The sequence below is a fragment of the Chlorocebus sabaeus genome, chromosome 13, assembly GCF_047675955.1.
Source record: "Chlorocebus sabaeus isolate Y175 chromosome 13, mChlSab1.0.hap1, whole genome shotgun sequence".
Lineage (NCBI taxonomy): Eukaryota > Metazoa > Chordata > Mammalia > Primates > Cercopithecidae > Chlorocebus > Chlorocebus sabaeus.
The window spans coordinates 66,421,843-66,432,582 of NC_132916.1; positions in this window are offsets into that span (position 1 = coordinate 66,421,843).

Below are 10,740 nucleotides of genomic sequence, written 5' to 3' on the forward strand. Positions count from 1 at the left end.
GAGAACAAACAACAAAAACAGGCCTACTTGTTTCCCAGCTGAGAGATTTGACGAGATACATTAGCATTTAAGTTACTTCTGAAAAATTCCACCCATCACCTATTTATATATATATATACACACACATATATATATATATATTTAACATACTACTCCAAATTCATATCTCCCTGCCTTTTCATCCAATGGTATTTTGCAAAATATTTTTTCACTTACAATATTCTAAGCATAGTTTATTACACATCATTTCAACATTATATTTTTTTCTCTTTTGGAATTACAAATGAGGTCACCATAAGAGTATTAGTTAGAGCAAAATATTATATCCCTAAAACCTGAAGCTGTGCAATATTTGCCTAATAAGCTTTTTCTTACCCATAGTCCCATCAAGGTTGAGACAACAAAAGAGTGAGACATTGTATTATTTGCAGTTAAACCATTATTAATAAGCACAGAAAGAAAAATAATTAAGAGTAATTTTTATATAACCACTTAAGTAATCAAAAAATGGACTACTTTATACAGTTTCTGATAACATTTCACAATATAACAACAAATTGGACTCTTTTTACAAGATATTATATATACAATAAGTTGCATAAAGTATACAATCCTTTGTGTGTGTCTCAGAAATGTTAACATAAAAATATATACATTTATATAATGAAACCGTAGAAGACATAAAACATTTCCTTAAGATGATGCTTTTCCATGCATGCACTAAGATGACGCTTTCCATGTATGCCACCTTCCAGAATACCTCCAGTTATTCTTAGTGTAGACTAACTGTCTGTTGTGACCTGTGATCATCTGTATAAGTTACATCTTCTTAAAAACATGTAAATGGGCCGGGCACGGTGGCTCACGCCTGTAATCCTAGCACTTTGGGAGGCTGAGGCGGGCTGATCATGAGGTCAGAAGATCTAGACCATCCTGGCTAACACGGTGAAACCTCGTCTTTACTAAAAAATACAAAAAAGTTAGCCGGGCGTGGTGGCCGGGGTCTGTAGTCCCAGCTGCTCAGGAGGCTGAGGCAAGAAAATGGCGTGAACCTGGGAGGCGGAGCTTGCAGTGAGCTGAGATCGCGCCCCTGCACTCCAGCCTGGGCGACAGAGAGAGACTCTGTCTAAAAAATATAGATAGATAGATAGATAGATAGATAGATAGATAGATAGATAGATAGATATATAGATATAGATATAGATATATGTAAATGAAGTAAAACAGAATTCCCTCTTTTGTTTCTATTTCTCTGTGTCAGTGTATTTTTGAGATTGATCCATTTTGTGATGAGTCATGGTAGCAATTCATTCTCTTTCATGTTGTGTAGTAGTCCGTTTTATTATCATGTTTGTTCTTTTAACAGCTTTATTGAGCTAAAGTTTACATACCATTAAATTCACCCTTTTAAATCTCTAAATTAAAAGGTTTTGAGTATATTCTCAGAGTTGTACAACTATCATCATTATTTAATTTTAAAACTTTTTCATTGCTCTAAGAAGAAATTCCACACACTTTAGCAGTCAGTCCCCATAACCTTGCTCCTCAGCCCCTGGAAACCACTTACCTATTTTCTGGCTCTATGAATTTGTATATTCCGGACCTTTCAAATAAATGAAGCAATACAAGATATACCACAGTTTACCTATTCATTCACCCATTGATGGCATTCATTTACTTCCAGTTTGGGGCCATAATGAAATATGCTATGAAAATTCTTGTTTATTTGACATCATTTACATGAATTTCTGAGTTACATGAATTGTAAATTTGGACAACTAAAAATTGCTAAACATTTTTCCAAATTGATTGTACAATTTCAATATCTCCAGTAATATAGGAAAGCCACATATTATAATTGGTGCATATTAAAATTGCAACATTATCTCTTCAATACTTGATATTGTCAGTACTATTAATATTAACCATTATTGAAGTTGTATAGTAGAATTACATCATAGATTTAATTTACATGTCCTTCATAATTACTGATATTAAGCATCAGTAATTTAAATACTGGCTAATTGTTAATCTTCCTTTGTGAAACATGTACTCAAATACTTGATTATTTTTCACTGGAGTTTTTTGTCTTCTCCATATTGAGTTGTAAGAGTTTTTTATATATTCATGACATAAGACTTTAGAATATATATGTATAATCTATTTTATTTCAATACATGTAACTTGCCTTTAAATTTTCTTAATAACTTTTGAAGAGTAGAAAATTTTGATTTAGATCAAGTTAACTTTATGTTGCCTTCTATAGATAGTACTTTTTCCTGTGTCCTGTCTAACAAATCTTTGCCTATACCATTCTAATTTTTTTGTTCTAAATTTTCATGTTTTACCTCCACATTTCAGAATATAATTATTTTTTTATTATACTACCTCAGAATAATAAGAATGAAGTGAACATGCAATGAAAAAGTTTTAAAATTAAATAATGATGACAGTTGCACAACTCTGAGAATATACTAAAAGCCTTTTAACTTAACTATTTAAAAGAGTGAATTTAATGATGGGTGAACTTTATCTCAATAAAGCTGTTAAAAAGAACAGGTTGTTATAATAATAAAGTTGACTACTACACAGTGATGTAAAGAATGAACTGTTGCAATGACTCATCACAAAATGGATCAGTCTCAAAAATATACTGACACAAAGCAATAGAAACAAAAGCCTCTTTTTGTATTTGGTGTGAAGAAGACAGACGGTGTGGTTTATTTTTTAATTAATATTTAATTGTTTCAGCACCACTTGATGAAAAGACTATCCTTTCCACACTGAATTACTTTGTTACCATTGTTGAAAATCAATTTGCCAGATAGATAGATAGATAATAGATGGATGGATGGATAGATAGATAGATAGACAGATAGATAGATAGATGATTGATAGATAGATAGATAGATAGATAGATAGATAGACAGATAATGAGTGTACTTGTAGATCCCCTATGTTGGAGAAATTCATTGAGCTATATGTGTTTATTTATGCCAACACCCTACTGTCTTGAATGTAACAGTTTTTTACTAAGATTTTTTTTTCAGATAGTGAAATCCTCCAACTTTGTTCTTTTTTTTCAAAACGTCTTTTGGTTAGCTATTTTCCTTTGCATTTTCAAATGTAAATAATTAAGTCAGCATGTCAGTTTTTAAGAAAAAAAAATGCCAGAAATTTGGAATTGTTTTAAATCTGTGAATCAATTTTGGGAATGATTGATAGCTTTGCAATATTGAGTCATCTAATCCATGATCATAATAAATCTTTCAATTTAGGTCTCTTTAATTACTACAAACATGGTGTATTAGTCAGTGTTCTCCAAAGAAACAGGACCAGTAGGATACGGACATATATATGTGTGCACATGTCTCTCTCTCTGTATGTGTGTGTGTGTGTGTGTGTGTGTGTGTGTAGTTATAAGGAAATAGCTCCTGTGATTATAGAAGGGCTAGGAAGTACTATGATCTGCCTTCTGCAAACTGGATCCCAAGAAAACCTGAAAGTGTAGCCCTGGCCCAAGGCCAAAGGCCTGAGAACCAGAAACATCAATAATATAAACTCCAGTTTGAGGTCAAGAAACCAAAGTTCCAGCTCAAGTAGCCAAGTAGAAAGAGTGAATTCTCTTTTCCCCTGGCGTTTTGTTGTGTTCAGGACCTCACTGGGTTGGATTATGCCCACCCATATTTGGGAGGACAATCTGCTTTACTCCATCTACTTATTCAAATGCAGACCTCATCTGGAAATAGCTACACAGATAGACTCAGAAATCATTTTTAACTGAGTCTCTGGGCATCCCATCATCCAGTCAAGTTGACACATGAAACTAACCGTCATACATGGTTTATGCTTTTCAGCACACAGGTCTTGTACATAATTTGTCAAGTATCTTCCACCTGTTTGATGAGAAGCAACTGACTGGGTGAAAATATTTTGAAACCACGTATTCAAAATAGGATTCAATCCTGAATATATAAAGAACTCTAAAATACATAAGGATGCTTGGAGGGAAGTTGCTCTGTAACCTATTTGTGGTCACAGTTACATGAATCTATTTTCAAAAACTCATAGAAAACATACAAAAAATGTGAATTACCATTATTATTTTGAGAAGAATTTTTAAAAAATAAATAACCCATAAAACATCACAATTGTTCCTTTAATAATTATTGACATTATTTCTGGAAACCGGCATACTTTTCAATTTTAATTGTTATTTATTTTGTCTTTAACTTTCCTGTCTCCACCTGGGATCTTTATTAATCTTCCATTCAAAGATCTTTTAGTATCTAAGGTAGTATGACTCTGTTGGTCACAATTTCTCTCAACTTGTGTTTTTTTGAAATCTTTATCTTGCACCTTGGTTTTTCAAGTATATTTTTGCTAGTTATAGAAATCAAGTCAGCAAAACTTTTTGCTTATCACATTAAAGTTGTCCATTTATTGTTTTCTGGCTTTCATAATTCTGTTAAGAAGTCTGTCGTCAGGTTCAGTGTTGCTCTTTTGGAAAAAATTTATCTTTTTTCCTCAAGTGGTTTTGTGTTTTCTTTTCCTTTTTTTTTTTTTTTTTTTTTTTTTTTTCAGATTTTCTCTTGCTCTTTCATTTTCAGCAATTTGATTTTGATGTGTTTTAAAAACTAATTCCAAAATTCTTTTTGAAATGTAATACTATGCTTTAATGTGTAGTTGATTACCTTCATCCATTTTGAAAAAATATATATAATTATTTCTTGAAGCATAGTTTCTTGCCATATTCTTTCTCTCCTTTTCTTCTAGAACTCCTAAGTGTAGGTGGTAAAATCTTTTACAGTGTCTCTTTATGTATTTCATGCTGTTTTGTTTTACTCTGGTTTTCATTTTTTTCACTATTTTTCTCTAAGCTTTAGTTTTAATAGGTTCTATTGATTTTCTTTAGCTGTTTGTTTTTAATGCTGAACACATCCAGGGAATGCTTACAAATATTGGATTTTTCAGTGTTTATGTACTTTTTAAATGCATATCATTTCTCTGGTAAATTTATTAATTTTTATGCAGTATAATTAAACTTCTCCATGCTCTTTTACATGCTTATAGTAGCAATACTAAAGTCCTTTTTGTTCATTTAACATATAATTCTTATAAATATATGGTTTTATTGGCTCTGTTTTTCAATAATATGTGCACTGGGTCACATAGTATTGCTTCTTAACATATCTACCCAATTTTGTGTAAATGCCAGACTGTTTCTAAAATGACATAAAAGCTGAATTTGATGTGCATTTCCCCAGAGATATTAAGCCTTTTTCTTGTACAGGTAGCCAGAGTGATGGATGGATCACCTTCATCCAATCAAGAAATAAGCATCTCAGGGATGGGTTACAGTTTGCGTTTGTCTCATTTTCACTCTGGTTTCAAAGATCTTAAGGGCACAACTTGTCTGATGTTATTAAACATCCTTCCATCTGCCAGGACTATGACTTTTAAGCACTGTTTAACTGTATGGAACTTCATTGCACGTTTCCATCCAACCCCTAACTGCCTCAGCATTCAGCTAAAGTCCAGTGGGAGAAAATTGGCAGCCCTATATTTAGGCCTTTCCAGGTTTCCAACTGTCACACCAGCCAATGCAGCAATCAAAAGCTCCACTGGCTTATCTTTAGCCCAGCAAACTCTTCCTACTTAGGTAAGCCTGGTCCACAGTCCATGCTCAGATATGCAAATGTTCCCTTAGGAAAAAGCAATAAAATCCATAGAGAGGGGGGCAGTAAGAACTTCTACTCAACTGGGAAAGAATCTTTTCTGTCTAATGTCTTCTAAAATAATATGACATTTGTAACAATAATTTTCCTACTTTAAGCAGTGGGAATTATGACCTACACAATAGTTGGAATTATAAAACTATAAATAATGGAAACTTATTTATAAGTTTTTGTAAATATTTTACAGTTCTTGTAAATATTTTAGAAATATGACAGCATATCTAAAGATGTCATCACATCACCTACCTCTAAAATGAAACTTATTAGTAAATTGAGATTGAAGAATATCACTCAGAACAATGCAGAACTTTCTTGATGCAATTTTTTTTTTTTTTTTTTTTTTTTTTTTTTTTTTTTTTTTTTTTTTTTTGCAATGGCGTCTCCCTCTGTTGCCCAGGCTGGAGTGCAGTGGCGCGATCTCAGCTAACTGCAAGCTCCGCCTCCAGGGTTCACGCCATTCTCCTGCCTTAGCCTCCCGAGTTGCTGTGACTACAGGCGCCTGCCGCCACGCCCGGCTAATTTTTTGTATTTTTTAGTGGAGACAGAGTTTCACCATGTTCGCCAGGATGGTCTCTATCTCCTGATCTTGTGATGGGCCTGCCTCGGCCTCCCAAACTGCTGGGATTACAGGCCTAAGCCACCGCGCACAGCCATTACTTATTCTCTTTTTTTTTTTTTGGTTTGTTTTTGTTTTTGCACACCAAAGAACTGTATTTGGAGTAATGCTAAGAAAACAACTATTTATGGAAACTGAAAAAGAGAGTAGAGGAAGTACAAGAGCTACTCCTTAAGAAATAACTTTAATAGTTAAAAATCTTTCACAGAATCTTACTAAAAAGGAGGCAATATTACTTTAACTTTTGACAGATATAAAAATAACTGAACAAGACTCTGGCCTAATAACTAGACCTTGGATTAGTATACTTTCTAGTTATAGATGTAAATCTTCTAAGTACATATATTTAGTACAAGTCAAAAAAATATAATATAGTGCTAGACCATCCTTTACTTTTTCACGTCCTTGAAAGCGAGAAGAGTAATATACTTAAGTAATTCCTTCTTAAGAATGTCCCTTAAACTTCAACGACTTCATAGCAGCTTGACTTAGTGTACTTATTCTTTAAAATAGCAGTCCCCAACCTTTGATCACCAGGGACTGGTTTCATGGAAGACAATTTTTCCACGGATGAGGGTGGTGGTTTGGGGATGAAGTTATTCCACCTCAGATCATCAGGCATTAGTTAGATTCTCATAAAAATAAGCACAACCTAGATTCCTCGCATGCGCAGTTCACAATCAGGTTCGCACTCCTATGAGAATGTAAAGTCGCTGATCTGACATGAGACAAAACGCAGGCAGTAATGCTGGTTCACCTGCTGCTCACCTTCTGCTGTGTAGCCCAGTTTCTAACGGGCCACAGACCTGTACCAGTCCACGACGCAGAACCTGGGGACCGCTGCTTTAAAAGTCGTAAAGAGGGGGCGGAGCAAGATGGCCAAATAGGAACAGCTCCAGTCTCCAACTCCCAGCGCGAGTGACACAGAAGACCGGTGATTTCTGCATTTTCAACTGAGGTACTGGGTTCATCTCACTAGGGAGTGCCGGACAATTGCTGCTGGTCAGCTGCTGCAGCCCGACCAGCGAGAGCTGAAGCAGGGCGAGGCATCGCCTCACCTGGGAAGCACAAGGGGGAAGGGAATCCCTTTTCCTAGCCAGGGGAACTGAGACACACAACACCTGGAAAATCGGGTAACTCCCACCCCAATACTGCACTTTAAGGAAACGGGCACACCAGGAGATTATATACCACACCTGGCCCGGAGGGTCCCACGCCCACGGAGCATCCCTCATTGCTAGCACAGCAGTCTGTGACCTACCGGCAAGGCAGCAGCGAGGCTGGGGGAGGGGCGCCCGCCATTGCTGAGGCTTAAGTAGGTAAACAAAGCTGCTGGGAAGCTCGAACTGGGTGGAGCTCACAGCAGCTCAAGGAAACCTGCCTGTCTCTGTAGACTCCACCTCTGGGGACAGGGCACAGTAAACAATAACAAACTCAGCAGAACCTCTGCAGACGCAAATGACTCTGTCTGAGAGCTTTGAAGAGAGCAGTGGATCTCCCAACACGGAGGTTGAGATCTGAGAAGGGACAGACTGCCTGCTCAAGTGGGTCCCTGACCCCTGAGTAGCCTAACTGGGAGACATCCCCCACTAGGGGCAGTCTCACACCCCACACCTCACAGGGTGGAGTACACCCCTGAGAGGAAGCTTCCAAAGCAAGAATCAGACAGGTACACTCGCTGTTCAGCAATATTCTATCTTCTGCAGCCTCTGCTGCTGATACCCAGGAAAACAGGGTCTGGAGTGGACCTCAAGCAATCTCCAACAGACCTACAGCTGAGACTCCTGACTGTTAGAAGGAAAACTATCAAACAGGAAGGACACCTACACCAAAACCCCATCAGAACGTAACCATCATCAAAGACCAGAGGCAGATAAAACCACAAAGATGGGGGAAAAGCAGGGCAGAAAAGCTGGAAATTCAAAAAATAAGAGCACATCTCCCCCGGCAAAGGAGCGCAGCTCATCGCCAGCAACGGATCAAAGCTGGACAGAGAATGACTTTGACGAGATGAGAGAAGAAGGCTTCAGTCCATCAAACTTCTCAGAGCTAAAGGAGGAATTACGTACCCAGCGCAAAGAAACTAAAAATCTTGAAAAAAAAGTGGAAGAATTGATGGCTAGAGTAATTAATGAAGAGAAAGTCATAAACAAAATGAAAGAGATGAAAACAATGACACGAGAAATACGTGACAAATGCACAAGCTTCAGTAACTGACTCGATCAACTGGAAGAAAGAGTATCAGCAATTGAGGATCAAATGAATGAAATGAAGCGACAAGAGAAACCAAAAGAAAAAAGAAGAAAAAGAAATGAACAAAGCCTGCAAGAAGTATGGGATTATGTAAAAAGACCAAATCTACGTCTGATTGGGGTGCCTGAAAGTGAGGGGGAAAATGGAACCACGTTGGAAAACACTCTTCAGGATATCATCCAGGAGAACTTCCCCAACCTAGTAGGGCAGGCCAACATTCAAATCCAGGAAATACAGAGAACGCCACAAAGATACTCCTCGAGAAGAGCAACTCCAAGACACATAATTGCCAGATTCACCAAAGTTGAAATGAAGGAAAAAATCTTAAGGGCAGCCAGAGAGAAAGGTCAGGTTACTCACAAAGGGAAGCCCATCAGACTAACAGCAGATCTCTCGGCAGAAACTCTCCAAGCCAGAAGAGAATGGGGGCCAATATTCAACATTCTTAAAGAAAAGAATTTTAAACCCAGAATTTCATATCCAGCCAAACTAAGTTTCATAAGTGAAGGAGAAATAAAATCCTTTACAGATAAGCAAATGCTTAGAGATTTTGTCACCACCAGACCTGCCTTACAAGAGACCCTGAAGGAAGCACTAAACATGGAAAGGAACAACAAGTACCAGCCATTGCAAAAATATGCCAAAATGTAAAGACCATCAAGGCTAGGAAGAAACTGCATCAACTAACGAGCAAAATAACCAGTTAATATCATAATGGCAGGATCAGGTTCACACATAACAATATTAACCTTAAATGTAAATGGACTACAGGGTCAAATTAAAAGACACAAACTGGCAAACTGGATAAAGAGTCAAGACCCATCAGTCTGCTGTATTCAGGAGACCCATCTCAGACGCAGAGACATACATAGGCTCAAAATAAAGGGATGGAGGAAGATTTACCAACCAAATGGAGAACAAAAAAAAGCAGGAGTTGCAATACTAGTCTCTGATAAAACAGACTTTAAACCATCAAAGATCAAAAGAGACAAAGAAGGCCATTATATAACGGTAAAGGGATCAATTCAACAGGAAAAGCTAACTATCCTAAATATATATGCACCCAATACAGGAGCACCCAGATTCATAAAGCAAGTCCTTAGAGACTTACAAAGAGACTTAGACTCCCATACAATAATAATGGGAGACTTCAACACTCCACTGTCAACATTAGACAGATCAACGAGACAGAAAGTTAACAAGGATATCCAGGAATTGAACTCATCTCTGCAGCAAGCAGACCTAACAGACATCTATAGAACTCTCCACCCCAAATCAACAGAATACACATTCTTCTCAGCACCACATCGCACTTACTCCAAAATTGACCACCTAATTGGAAGTTAAGCACTCCTCAGCAAATGTACAAGAACAGAAATTATAACAAACTGTCTCTCAGACCACAGTGCAATCAAACTAGAACTCAGGACTAAGAAACTCAATCAAAACTGCTCAACTACATGGAAACTGAACAACCTGCTCCTGAATGACTACTGGGTACATAACGAAATGAAGGCAGAAATAAAGAAGTTCTTTGAAACCAATGAGAACAAAGATACAACATACCAGAATCTCTGGGACACATTTAAAGCAGTGTGTAGAGGGAAATTTATAGCACTAAATGCCCACAAGAGAAAGCAGGAAAGATCTAAAATTGACACTCTAACATTGCAGTTAGAAGAACTAGAGAAGCAAGAGCAAACACATTTGAAAGCTAGCAGAAGGCAAGAAATAACTAAGATCAGAGCAGAACTGAAGGAGATAGAAACACAAAAAACCCTCCAAAAAATCAATGAATCCAGGAGTTGGTTTTATTTTTTTTATTTTTTTTTTTTTTTTGAGAGGAGTCTCGCTCTGTCGCCCAGGCTGGAGTGCTGTGGCTGGATCTCAGCTCACTGCAAGCTCCGCCTCCCGGGCTTACACCATTCTCCTGCCTCAGTCTCCCGAGTAGCTGGGACTACAGGCGCCCGCCACCTCGCCCGACTAGTTTTTTGTATTTTTTTAGTAGAGATGGGGTTTCACCTTGTTAGCCAGGATGGTCTCGATCTACTGACCTTGTGATCCGCCCGTCTCGGCCTCCCAAAGTGCTGGGATTACAGGCTTGAGCCACCGCGCCCGGCCCGCAGGAGTTGG